Raw genomic sequence first — 14,100 nt, 5'->3', positions numbered from 1 at the left:
GGCTTTGAGTTGTAGGGCTGTATTCAAAGCAAGCAGATGTGTAATTATGTCTCTCTCTACAAGTTAAAACATGTCTTCAGCTCACTTGATGATTTGTAACTTGGTTCTTAGAATAAACATTGTTTTGTTTCAAAAAATACTTATGGTCTCTGTTGCATAGCACCTGGAAAGTGGATCCGTCTGCTCCCCGTAACCAAAATCTATTACAAGTCGTGGCTCAGGTGAACTCCATGACATACTTTGAAGTTTTCTAAACCCTGGGCCATAATAAATTGTGGGCTCGTCCGGGATGAAGATCTATCTTTCCTGATTGGGTTGACTTAGTAAACTTAAAGACAGTGAGGGGTGACCATATTTGAGTTTTCTTTTCAGGTGTGGTATTCCAGTTGAAGAAGGCAGTGTGTGTTAGACAATGGCTCATTCAGAGGCTCGGGTGTTTTGGGGGTTGGAGAAGGTCACACGCAGTACCTGACGAACAGAGACTAAAAAAAGGCTTTTAGATTGGCAAAGACATTGCAGTTAATGTTGCCTGACAGCGTACGAAAAGGCGAGGTACATACGGCGGTAGCTGAACATTTAAACTAGCCAGAGATACAGTCGGACGTATTAGAACTGGCAAAATTTCAGTTACAGTTTAAACAACTGGAACATGAGAAAGAATAAAAGCAGCTTGAAAATGCAATGATGGGAAAAGAAAAATAGAGAGAAAGAGATAGAGAGGAAAAATGAAATGACAGAGAAAGAGATAGAGAGGAAAAAGCAAATGCGAGAGAAAGAGAGAGAGAGGAAAGGGAAAAAGAGAGAGAGTTTGAACTTCGGAAAATGGCCATGAAACACCAGTCAGTGAAAACTGGCAGATGTAAAGGGACACGTACAGTTTCAGGATCGTACTGAGGATAATAAGCTTGAGCGTCATAGTCGAAGGCTCGGTGTGGATCTATTTAAATATGTCCACGCATTGCCAAGGTTTGATGAGAAGAAGATAAAAGCCTTTTTCATTTCATTTGAGAAGGCAGCTAAACAACTGAAATGGCCACAGGACGTGTGGGTATTACTGATTCAAACGAAGTTGGTAGGTAGAGCTAGTGAAGTGTTTGTATCATACCGGAGGAGGTACCTGGAACGTATGAGGAGGTGACAAAACCCATCTTATGTGCATATGAACTAGTGCCTGAAGCCAGACAAAGGTTTAGAAATTTAAGGAGGTAACCTGGTCAAACATATGTGCAGTTTGAAATGATCAAACAGAGTACTTTTGATAGGTGGATAGGGGCTTTGAAAACAGATCAAACGTATGATGCTCTCAGAGAAATAATACATTTAGAGAAGTTAAATCTTCAATTCCGGATGTAGTGCGAACTCACGTGGAAGAACAGAAGGTTAAAATTGTAATTTTAGCAGCAGAAATGTAAGATGATTATGAATTAGTTCATCAATCAATGTTTGGTTTCCGACATCAGTTTCAGCATGTGAGGGATAGAAACTGGGGAAAAGAGAAATACTCAAGCGGTAAAGGTAAAGGTAATCTGACGGGAGATAATAAGGAGAGTGTACCTCAGATTAAGAAATAAATCCAGGAGTTTGGAAGAGTCAGGAAACGTTTCAAAAGTTTTCACTGTAATAAGCTAGGCCATATAAAGTCACATTGTTGGTTGTTGAAGAAAAGCACTGGGGAGACTGGTGTGGTAAAACAGGATAAGAGAATGAGGTGTGTTAACGTGGGAAAGAACAGCCCCAGTGAAGCGAAGGATGTGCCTGATCAAGAGGTAGTTGATAAGAAGGTGCCAGATCTCTTTAAATAATTTACTTGTGTGATTAAAATTTACTCATGTGTATCAGTAGAAGCAGGTAAAGAAGCCACATTTTTAAGAGATACGGGAGCTAGTCAAACTTTGATGGTAAGAGATGTGGAAAAATGTAGTTTGCGAGGAATATTGCAAGAAAAGGTGGTAATATGTGGAATTCAGGGTGAGAGAAGTAGTGTTCCATTATATAAGGTAAGGTTGGAAAGCACAGCGATGAGTGGTGAAGTGGTAGTAGGAGTAATAGCCAAACTATCGTGTCCAGGAATAGAGTTAATCTTAGGTAATGATAAAGCTGGATCGCAGGTGGGAGTGATGTCTACTGTGGTTGATAAACCAGTGGAAAATCAGACAATTGACGTGTTGAAGGACGAATACCCTGTAATGTTTCCGGATTGTGTAGTAACAAGGTCGCAAAGTCATAGGATAAGACAAGAGGAGAAATCAAAGAGTAAAGATGAAGTTGAAGTGCAATTATCAGAAAGGAATTTTGATCAGATGGTTGGATAAGAACAGGTGGAGGATGAGGCGGATATTTTTAGCTCAGGAAAATTGGCGGAGTTACAACAGAAAGATAAAGAAATAAAACGGATGTATCAGAAAGCATACGCGGAAGAGGAATCTGAGTGTATATCAGAATGTTATTACCGTATAAATGATGTCTTGATGAGAAAATGGAGACTTTTGCATATGCAGGCGGATGAAAAGTGGGCAGGAGTTCAGCAAGTGGTATTGCCGGAAGTGTCTAGAAAGAAGGTGTTGCGAGTTGCACATGAGGTCCCAGTGGGAGGGCATTTGGGAGTAAGGAAAACTCAAGCTAAAATTCAAAAATATTTTTATTGGCCTGGACTACATAAAAATGTAGCTACATTTTGACGGTCATGTCACACATGTCAAGTGATAGGGAAACCTCAAGCAGTGATAAAACCAGCGCCTTTAATACCCATTCCAGCATTTGAGGAACCTTTTACAAGGGTCTTAATTGATTGCGTAGGACGGCTTCCTAAAACGAAAAGTGGGAATCAATATATTTTGACTATAATGGATGTGCCTCCTAGGTTTCCATAGGCCATTGCAGTACGCAATATTACAGCTAGAACGAATGTGAAGGAGTTACTTACATTCTTTACCGTAGGTGGACAACCCACAGAATTACAATCGAATCAAGGATCACGTTTTACCCCAAGGGTATTCAAAGAAGTTATGGATAGCTTATGAATAAAAGAATTTAAGTCAACTGCGTACCATCCAGAATCGCCGGGAGCGTTAGGAAGGTGGCATCAGACATTAAAGACGACTTATTGTCAAGATTATACAGAGGATTGGGATAAAGGAATTCCATTCATACTGTTCGCAATTAGGGATGCACCTAATGAGTCAAACAAATTCAGTCCTTTTGAACTAATGCTTGGTCATGAGGTAAGAAGACCACTTAAATTGATTAAGGAAAAATTGGTGAGTAAGCAGTCGGAACTTATATTATTGGACTGCGTGTCAAATTGTCCTGAACGATTAAATAGAACAGGGGAATTGGCTCGACAATCTTTAAAGGTTGCACAACATGTGATGAAACGGGTAGCGGACAAGAAAGCAAAAGTTCGCAGTTTTCCCAGTGGAGACAACGATTTAGTATTATTGCCAGTGGTAGGTGAACCTTTAAAAGCTAGGTTTGTGGACCTTATCATATTGAAAGGAAATTAAGTGAGGTGAATTATGTGGTAGGAACGCCAGATAGAAGGAATACTCACCGAGTGTGTCATCTGAATATGCTTAAAAGGTACTTTGAAAGGGAAGGAGAGCAAAAGGAGGAGGTTTTAAAGTGAAGAACTGAATCCAGATACTTTGAATTTGACATTCCTCCAATTAAATTGGAAAACGAGGATGCTCTTAAAAATTCGGATAAATTGTTGAGCTAAGTTCCAGAGGAAAAACTAACTGACCTGAAAGAGTTATTGATATCACATGGGCAGGTTTGTGGAGATAGGTCAGCAAGTACTAAAATGGCTATACATGATGTAGATGTGGGAAATGCTTTTCCAATTAAACAACATCCGTGTCCACTTAATCGTTTAAAATACGCACTGCATAACAGAGAGATTGAAAGTATGCTTTAAAATGGCACAACTGAAGTGGGCTGCAGCCAATGTACCTCACCCATAGTGATAGTACCGAAACCGGACGGTACCCAACGGTTGTGTGTGGACGAGAGAAAGGTGAATGCAGTTGCAAGAACGGACTCTTATCCTATCCCACGCTCAGAGGAATGCGAAAGTGGGACAATCAGCTTTTATTTCCAAACACTTAAAGGTTACTGGCAGGTATCTTTATCCGAAAGGGCGAAGGAGATTTCAGGTTTTGTGACTCCAGATGGTATATACCAATTCAAGGTTATGCCATTTGGCATTAAAAACGCCCAAGCCACATTTCAACGATTACCTCACAAAGTTGTTTCAGGATTACCCAATTGTGCGGTGTACATCGATGATCTGGTAATTTTCAGCCAGACATGCAGAGACCATTTTGAAGCATCTGTTGGGGTTATTCGATCGAATTCAGGAGCCGTGTTTGGTTGTAAACATAGCTAAACGTGAACTTGGAAAACCCAAGTCACTTTCCTTGGCCACACAATCGGAGAGGGTCGAATGGTGCCACGGGCTGTGAAAACAAACGTTATTGGGGAGTTTCCAGTATCCTCAGCACGAAGGGAAATGATGCGATTTCTTGGCATGAGTGGAATTTACCGGTAAATTATGCCGAATTTTAGCAGTGTGGTCGCTCCACTGACGGATTTGCCAAAGAAACGTAGCAAATTTCTTTTGTCAGTGGAGTGTGAACTGGCATTTGACGGCTTGAAGTCTGTGTTAGCCACTGCTCCTGTGTTAGCCATCTCAAATTATACCAAACCATTCAAAGTCGCTGTTGATGCGAGTGATGTGGAATAATATGTGTGGCAGGACGAGAACACGTGATAGCCGATGCTTTGTCACGAATGTGATGAAGAGAAACAGATTCGGTGGATGAAGAAGAAGTAAAGTGGACTATGTTGTTATACCTGTTTGCGTCTTTTGTTTTGTGCAACGTAAAGATATTTTACTGTCAGTATATCTTAAACGGAAAATAAAAAGGTGAAAAATGAAACCGTCCTAAAGTTGATGGTTTATTTTTTTATTCTTGGTGTGAGGTGTCAGGTGGATGTACCTTTAGGAAATGGGTGTTTAGCAAATAGCTCCAGTGATGTCAGTGTGTGGCTGGAGCTGTGCTGTCTTTCAGTCTTTTACTTCGTTTTGAGCTGAAAATATGCTTTGTGGCTCTGTTTTTGGTTTCGTTGTCAGACGTGTACATAAGAACATAAGAACTTGGAGCAGGAGTAGGCCATATAGCCCCTCGAGCCTGCTGCACCATTCAATGAGGTCATGGCTGATCTTTTGTGGACTCAGCTCCACTTTCTGCCCCGAACACCATAACCCTTAATCCCTTTATTCTTCAAAAAACTATCTATCTTTAACTTAAAAACATTTAATGAAGGAGCCTCTACTGATTCACTGGGCAAGGAATTCCACAGAGCTATCTTCAGAGCAAACAAATGTGTAATGACCTCTCTCGACCAGCTAAAGCGTCTTCAGCTCAGTTGATAATTTCAAAGTAATACCTGTTTATGGAGAGAATTCAAACCTGTTGTCGTTGTTAAAAGGGTTAACTTATGGATGTTGCTCGGAAAGGCATTAAGGGCTATCTATAGAGTATTGTATCTCTGGGGTTACGTATGTTTGTAGTTGATAAGATGTTTCCAGTGTATTTTATAAAATGTTAACTGGGTTAATAGAATAAACATTGTTTTGTTTTTTAAAAAATACTTATGGTCTCTGTTGCATAATTCCTGGAGAGTGGACCCTTGTGCTCCCCATAAGCAAAACTATTAAACGTCGTGGATCAGCTGAACTCCATGATATAATTTGGAGTTGTCTAAACCCTGGCCCATAATAAATGTAAGTATTCAGTTCTTCTGTCATTTCTCTATTTCCTATTATTACTTCTCCAGCCACATTTTCCAATGGCCCAATATCTATTTTTGCCTCTCTTACCTTTTTTTATGTATTTTATATTGCTAGTTAACTTGTCCTCATATTTCATGTTCTCCCCCGTTTCTGTTTTTTTTTTAGTAGTCCTCTGCTTGCTTTTAAAGGCTTCCCATCCCCTGGGTTCCCACTAATCCTCGCCACTTTGCAACCTTTTTTCTTTTGTTTTTATCTGGTCCTTGACTTCCCTCGTCAGCCATGGATTCCTTGTCCTCCCCTGAGCATGTTTCCTCCTCATGGGAAGAATTTCTGTTGTGCCTCCCGAATAATCCCCCAAAGCTCCTGCCATTGCTGATCCATTGTCTTCCCTGCTAGGCTTCTTTTCCAATGAGCACTGGTCAGCCCCTTCCTCGTGTCCTTGTCGTCTCCCGTATTTAATATTAATACCGTTACATCTGATTCCAACTTCTTCCTATCAAACTGCAGGGTAAATTCTGACATATTGTGGTCACTGCTCCCTCAGGGTTCCTTCACCTTAAGTTCCTAATCAAGTTACCTCATTACACATCACCAAATCCAGAATTGCCTGTCTCCGAGCAGGCTCTGTCACAACCTGCTCTTAAAAAAAATCTGTTCGGCATTCCATAAATTCCTTTTCTTGGGATCCACAACGGAATTGATTTTCCCAGTGCATCAGCATATTGAAGTCGCCCATGATTATTGCAATTGTCATGCGAGAGTGCCTTTAAGAACTGGATGTTTAAGCAATGTGCCCTTAAGAAAACAGTGATGTCATAGAGTGGGTGGAGCTCAGTTCAGTTCAGCCATTTGGCAGTTTGGTTTTGCAGTTTGAAAAGTGACTGGCTGGTTTTGCTGTGAGCTGATTAAAAGGAGAAAGCCAGTGTGAGACTGGAGGTTGTGTGTGTCTGTGTGTTTCCAGAGAGTTTGCAGGAAGAAAGCAAGGTGCTGGAGCTGAAGTCAACCGAGCAACTATATCTCTGCCATTCTACAGAAATAATATATATCCTTTAACCTTATGTCATACTGTTTAAAGGTGTTAAGTCTCTTGAAAGTTGAAGGAACATTTTAAGGAGTTATTGACTGTTGCAATATTTTCTGAGTTATCTTTGAAGTAAGGGGTGTTAAGAGATCCAATGTTTATTTCAGATGTTAAGTTCAGTTCATGGAATAAACATTGTTTTGTGTTTAAAAACTCACGTGTCCATAATTGTAATCCCACACCAAAGGAAAAAGCCGTGTGCTAGGAAAAGCAACACATCCATTAAAGGAAGAGGTTGGTTGAACTCCATGATACATTTTGGGTTCTGAAAACGCCTCGCCCATAACACGATATTGCCTTTTTGACTTGCCTTTTCTGTCTCCTGATTTATTATCTGCCACACATCCTGGCCAGTGCCAGGGGGCCTGTACATAACTCCCATCAGGTACTTTTACCTTTGCGATTCCTCAGCCTACCTGGAGATTCTATGCCTTCTGATCCCATACCGCTCCTTGCTATCGATTTATCTTCATTCTTACCAACAATGCAACCCCGCCCCATTGACCACCTGCCTGCCCTTTTCATAGGACACATCCTTGTATATGGAGATTCCAGTCCTGATTCCCCCTGCAGCCCCATCTCTGTGATGCCCACATCATCGTACCGGCCAATTTCAATGCGTACAACAAGCTCATTTACCTTGTTCCGTACAATGTGTGCATTAACATACAACATCCTGAGTCCTGCATTGACTCCGCCCTTCCCAAACTTGTCACCTTCTTTGCTCTGCCTGCGGGTAATGTCGTTCTCTTATTTTGTTCTATGTTTCCCCTTCAGCTATTACACTTTCTACGCTAACGTTGAGGGGTTTCCAACCCCTGACATACTACGGTAAATCCTCCCTAGTGATTCTAGCAAACCTACCAGCCAAGATATTAGTGCCCCTGCAGGTGAGATGCGGCCCCTCCTCCTTGGACAGGTTTCCTTGGATCAGAGAACATTAAGTGGCGAATATTCTGAACAATTTTGACAGGGTCAAGATAATATTCCTTTTCCACTAATTGGTATGTCAGTGACTAGCGGTCACAATTACAAGACGGCAATCAAGAGAGCTATGAGTGATATGTTTTTGGGGTTTTGAATGAGCTGCCTACTGTTGGAGGTGGATTGCATAGGACTTTGCCGAAGAGAGCTGGATATATATTTGCAATTCATGAACATAAACATGGAGCATGCAGTGCAGAAGGAGGCCATTCGGCCCATCGGGTCTGCACAGCAGGATACTGATCGGTTGGAGACTTCGGCAGAGAGATGCCAGATGGAGTCTGATGTGGACAAATGTGAGGTAATGCATTTTGAAACATCTAATACGAGTGCGAAATAAGCAATAAATATCAGAACTTCCGAGGTAGTGAAAGGCACAGGGACCTGAGTGTACAGGTCGACAGGTAACTAAAAGTGAAAACGCAGGTAGAGAAACTCGGAAAGAAGGAATGTGTCAGGTTCTCCTTCATCCACGGCATTGAGCCTGAAGGATATGGATGCTTTGGAGGGGGTACAGTGAGTTTACGATTATGTTGCTTGATATTGAGGATATTACCGGGGCAGCACGGTAGCATTGTGGATAGGAGAATTGCTTCACAGCTCCAGGGTCCCGGGTATGATTCCGGCTTGGGTCACTGTCTGTGCGGAGTCTGCACGTCTCCCCCGTGTCTGCTTGGGTTTCCTCCGGGTGCTCCGGTTTCCTCCCACAGTCCAAAGATGTGCAGGTTAGGTGGATTGGCCATGATAAATTGCCCTTAGTGTCCAAAATTGCCCTTAGTGTTGGTGAGGTTACTGGGTTATGGGGATAGGGTGGAGGTGTTGACCTTTGGTAGGGTGCTCTTTCCAAGAGCCGGTGCAGACACGATGGGCCGAATGGCCTCCTTCTGCCCTGTAAATTCTATGATATGACAACATGCCGATCTCCGAGACAAAGCTACAATTATCGGTCCGGAGATCTCAACTGGAGATCACCCAAATGAAGTCGAACTGCTGGTCATACGAACAAGGGGAATGAATGACGCGGTGGGTGCAGGTTGTGGGGTGATATTTGACAGTATATGCAGTAGATACCACTCCAGGGGGAAGGGGGTACGGAATTGGGCATTCATTGATATAGGAAATCAATGGCACAGTCCGGTACTTTATGCCTGTAATAAACCCCCACCGCCACAGGACTATGGTTTCACCTTAGAATATCAATTTCGCCCCCGAATGGATGAATCTTTCCCTACTAACATACCCATCACACCTTACCACCAATATCACCACGACCCGCTCCCCCGACCGGCTCCGAGTCCCCACGACCACAGTTGATGCACCGTCGGTGAAATCATGTCACATTCGGTCATTTACAGAATCAATCGTTGAGGAATGATATGGACACTCATTGAGAAATACTGTTCGCTTCTACCGTGCCACCTCGGTGACAGGGAGCCGCCCCAAATGAAAGTTACATTGTTATTGCCGTGAACCGGAGCGGAAATAATCAATACGTAAAGCACATAGAATAAACATAGAAGTTTCATTTAAATGTTATTTAACTGATATGGTCACCTCCACAGTCTCGCTCATTGGGGATATTAGCTGCCTACCACTGACGGAAATTTCATATTGACAGGCATATCGCCCTTCACTTCTTCTATCAGTGGCCCCGAATGTTCCAAAATTGTCGTTTCTGACAATTTGACGGGAGGACAAACGTTGTTTATCTTTGTAAAAATTGAAGTATTTTTCTCGATTATCTCCAGTAACTGTGCAGGTAATAGTGAGAGTCTCTCCTCTTACATATACACCGGTTGATTGATCAAGGACTGCCCTTGGCTTTTTTAGGGGATCTATGGTTCAGAGAAAGTGGATAGAATAGTTATAAATGTATCAGAAGAATACATATTAGGGCCATTGTTCGGACAAAAACCTCCATTGATCTGTCTGAAAGCACCCTGAGTCTCTGAGGATCACAGGCCACCATCTCCTTTTTTAGAGAGAGCTGATTGTTGGGATTTAACCTGCCGTTCACCACACCGCAGGCAGGGGGGACAGCTGACAGTGTGAGGTCACATGGACTGTAGGTTGCCCGAGGGATACAACCCACTGTTGGCGTCTCTCCGCAAAACAAAACGGCCTCACAGTCCACTGAGCTGCTCCCTGACTAAATCCACAGGTTTGTTACAGGTGGTATTTTCAGCCTGAATTATGAAGCACAAGTCCCAGTGTGTATATAGCCACCTCCAATAGTGAAATGCACCCTCAATACTGGCACCGGGGGATGTGTCAGTCTAGATTATAGAGATCTGGTACAAGACTATCTGTATCTAGCTCCAATAGTGTAGCAATCAATACTGGCAACGTCTGGAGTGTCAGTCTGGTTTAATCTAGATAATATATACATGCGTGTCTGTCTCGATTAACCGGGTGAATATACATATCGAGACAAGGCCAAAATTATATGCACGGTGAATTTGCATGGAGACAATCCAAAAGAAGTTGAACTATTGGTCATACCAAGAAAGAGAGTGAATGACCAGTTGGATGGCTGGAGGTTGGAGAGTGGTCTTCTGGGCCAGGGTTTAGAGAACCCCAAAGTGCATCATGGAGTTCACCAGACCAACAACTTTTTGATTTTCATTTAGTGTACCCAATTCATTTTTCCAATGAATGGGCAATTTAGCGTGACCAATTCACCGACCCTGCACATCTTTGAGTTGTGGGGGAGAAACCCACGCAAACACGGGGAGAATATCCAAACTCCACACGGACAGTGACCCAGAGCTGGGATTGAACCTGGGACCTCGGGGCCATGAGGCAGCAATGCGCCACGGTGCTGCCCTACCAGACCCACAACTTTCAGTAGATTGTGGTAAGGGGAGCACACGGCCCACTCTACAGGAGCGGTACAGCAGAAATGGAAAAGGAATTTGAAAGCAAAACAATATTTATTCCATGAACACAAGTTAACATTTATAAAACATAGCGAACATCTTAGCAACCAGTCATTCATATACAACCCCCAAATAATACAACACTAAGTAATCCATGCTTTCCTTTTAACATCCATAAGACTTTTTAAAAAACTTAACAGAAGCACATCAGGTTTAAATTCAGTACTGAGAGCAGTTACCACTTTGAAAACCCCAAATGAACATTCATATGCTTGCAGGGATTCATACACATCCTGGTGTCATTTTAGCTTCTCCAAAATTAAAATGAAACCAAACCCACCCTTCATTAAAAGCCTGAAGCGAAAGAAAAAGCTGACAGACAGCCCAGCTCGACCCACTCTCTGACATAACTGCAGTAATCAACATCCATTTCAGAAAGGTACTCTCACATGACAGTGGCGTTTAACTAAGCAACATATAGCTCTCCATGGGGGCTGTAGGATCGGAACTGTTCATTCGTTGGTACAGAAAATCAATGGCAGAGTCCGCTCCTTTCAAGCAATATTATGTAATCAACTCCTAATTCACAGGACTGTGATTTCACCGGAGCTAGCTAAATATCTCCCAGTGAATGCACCTTTCCCTACTAATATACTCCTCACACCCTGCATCAGATTTGACAACCACCCACTCCCCATACCGGCTCTCTGAGTCCCCAAATCCACAGCGGATGCACCATTGGTGAATTCATGCCACATTCTGTCATTTAGAGAATCAATCGTTGATGAATGAAATGGACACTCATTTAGAAATACTGTCGCTTCTACCGTGCCAGCCCGGTGACACGGAGCCACCCCAAATGAAAGTTAAATTGTTATTGCCCGGAACCGGAGCTGAAATAATCAATACGTAAAGCCCACAGAATAAATATAGAATTTTCTATTCCATGTTATTTACCTGATATGGTCACATCCACAGTCTCGCTCATTGGGGATATTAACTGCCTACCACCGGCGGAAATTCCATATTGACAGGCATATCGCCCTTCATTTCTTCTATCAGTGACCCGGAATGGTCCAATTTTGTTCTTTCTGTCAATTTGACGGAAGGACAAACGTTGTTTATCTTTGTAAAAATTGAAGTATTTTTCTCGATGATCTCCAGTCACTGTGCAGGTAACAGTGAGAGTCTCTCCTCTTACATACACTCCGGTCCATTGATCAAGGACTGCCCTTGGCTTTGCCAGCGGATCTATGGTAAAGGGAAAGTGGGTAGATTAGTTCTAAATGTATCAGAAAAATATATATTAGGGCCATTGTTAGGACAAAAATCTCCATTGATCTGTCTGAAAGCACCCTGAGTCTCCGAGGATCACAGGCCACCATCTCCTTTTTTAGAGAGTGCTGATTGTTGGGATTTAACCTGCCGTTCACCACACCGCCGGCAGGGGGAACAGCTGACAGGGTGAGGTCACATGGATACCGTAGGTTGCCCGAGGGGTACAACCCACTGATGGCGTCTCTCCGGAAAACAAACCGGCCTCACAGTCCACTGAGCTGCTCCCTGACTAAAGCCACAGGGTTGTTACAGGTAGTATTTATGAAGCACAAGTCCCAGTGTGTTTCTAGCCACCTCCAATAGTGAAATTCACCCTCAGTACTGGCACAGGGCGATGTGTCAGACTAGATTATAGAGCTCTGGTCGAAGACTATCTGTGTCTAACTCCAATAGTGTAGCATTCAATATGGCAACGTCTGGTGTGTCAGTCTGGATTAACCTTGATAATATATATATGCGTGTCTGTCTGGATAAACCTGGTGAATATACATATATTTATATATATATCCGAGACAACGCCAAAATTATATGTCCGGTGAATTTGCATGGAGACAATCCAAAAGAAGTTGAACTATTGGTCATACCAAGAAAGAGAGTGAATGACGAGTTGGATGGCTGGAGGTTGGAGAGTGGTCTTCTGGGCATGGTTTAGAGAACCCCAAAGTGCATCATGGAGTTCACCTGACCAACACCTTTTTGTTTTTCATTTAGTGTACCCAATTCATTTTTCCAAATAAGGGGCAATTTAGCGTGACCAATTCACCGACACTGCACATCTTTGGGTTGTGGGGGCGAAACCCACGCAAACATGGGGAGAATGTGCAAACTCCACACGGACAGTGACCCAGAGCCGGTATTAAACCTGGGACCTCGGGGCCATGAGGCAGCAATGCGCCACGGTGCTACCCTACCAGACCCACAATTTTAATAGATTGTGGTAAGGGAAGCACACGGCCCACTCGACAGGAGCGGTACAGCAGAAATGGAAAAGAAATTTGAAAGCAAAACAATGTTTATTCTATGAACTCAAGTTAAGCTTCTAAAACATAGTGAACATCTTAGCAACCATTAATTCAAATACAACCCGCAAAGAATACAACACTAAGTAATCCATGCTTTCCTTTCAACACGCATACGATTTAAAAAAACTTTTAACAGAATCACATCAGGTTTAAATTCAGTACTGAGAGCAGTTACCACTTTGAAAACCCCAAATAAACATTCATAAGCTTGCAGGGATTCATACACATCCTGGTGTTATTTCAGCTTCTCCAAAACTAAAATTAAACCAAACCCACCCTGCAGCAAAAGCCTGAAGCGAAAGAAAAAGCTGACAGACAGCCCAGCTCCACCCACTTTCTGACATCACTGCAGTAATAAACATCCATTTCAGAAAGGTACTCTCACATGTCAGTGGCGTTTAACGAAGCAACATATAGCTCTCAATGGGGGCTGTAGGATCGGAATTGGTCATTCGTTGGTACAGAAAATCAATGGCAGCGTCCACTCCTTTCAAGCAATATTATGTAATAAACTCCTAACTCACAGGAATGTGAATTAATCGGAGCTAGCTAAATATCTTCCAGTGAATGCACCTTTCCCTACTAATATACTCCTCACACCATGCATCAAATTTGACAACCACCCACTCCCCATACCGGCTCTCTGAGTCCCCAAATCCACAGCCGATGCTCCATTGGTGAATTCATGCCACATTCTGTCATTTAGAGAATCAATCGTTGAGGAATGAAATGGACACTCATTTAGAAATACTGTCGCTTCTACCGTCCCACCCCGGTGACACGGAGCCACCCCAAATGAAAGTTAAATTTTTATTGCCCGGAACCTGAGCTGAAATAATCAATACCTCAAGGCGACAGAATAAACATAGAATTTTCTATTCTATGTTATTTACCTGATATGGTCACCTCCACAGTCTCGCTCATTGGGGATATTAACTGCCTACCACTGAGGGAAATTCCATATTGACAGGCATATCGCCCTTCACTTCTTCTACCAGT

General features: G+C 42.7%; 1 long non-coding RNA gene across 1 annotated transcript; it reads right to left on the bottom strand.

Moving 5' to 3' along the window:
- Positions 1-9,654: 9,654 nt before the first annotated feature.
- Positions 9,655-14,029, bottom strand: LOC140399777 (uncharacterized). The gene is made up of 3 exons (XR_011937867.1): positions 13,995-14,029; positions 11,699-11,992; positions 9,655-9,697 (listed from the first exon to the last, which is right to left on the bottom strand). It is a non-coding gene; the product is annotated as an uncharacterized lncRNA (long non-coding RNA).
- Positions 14,030-14,100: the final 71 nt, after the last annotated feature.

The sequence above is a fragment of the Scyliorhinus torazame genome, chromosome 23 (assembly GCF_047496885.1).
Source record: "Scyliorhinus torazame isolate Kashiwa2021f chromosome 23, sScyTor2.1, whole genome shotgun sequence".
In the NCBI taxonomy this organism is placed as follows: domain Eukaryota; kingdom Metazoa; phylum Chordata; class Chondrichthyes; order Carcharhiniformes; family Scyliorhinidae; genus Scyliorhinus; species Scyliorhinus torazame.
Note: the sequence above shows the minus strand (reverse complement) of the source record. Positions and strands in the feature narration are given on the sequence as shown.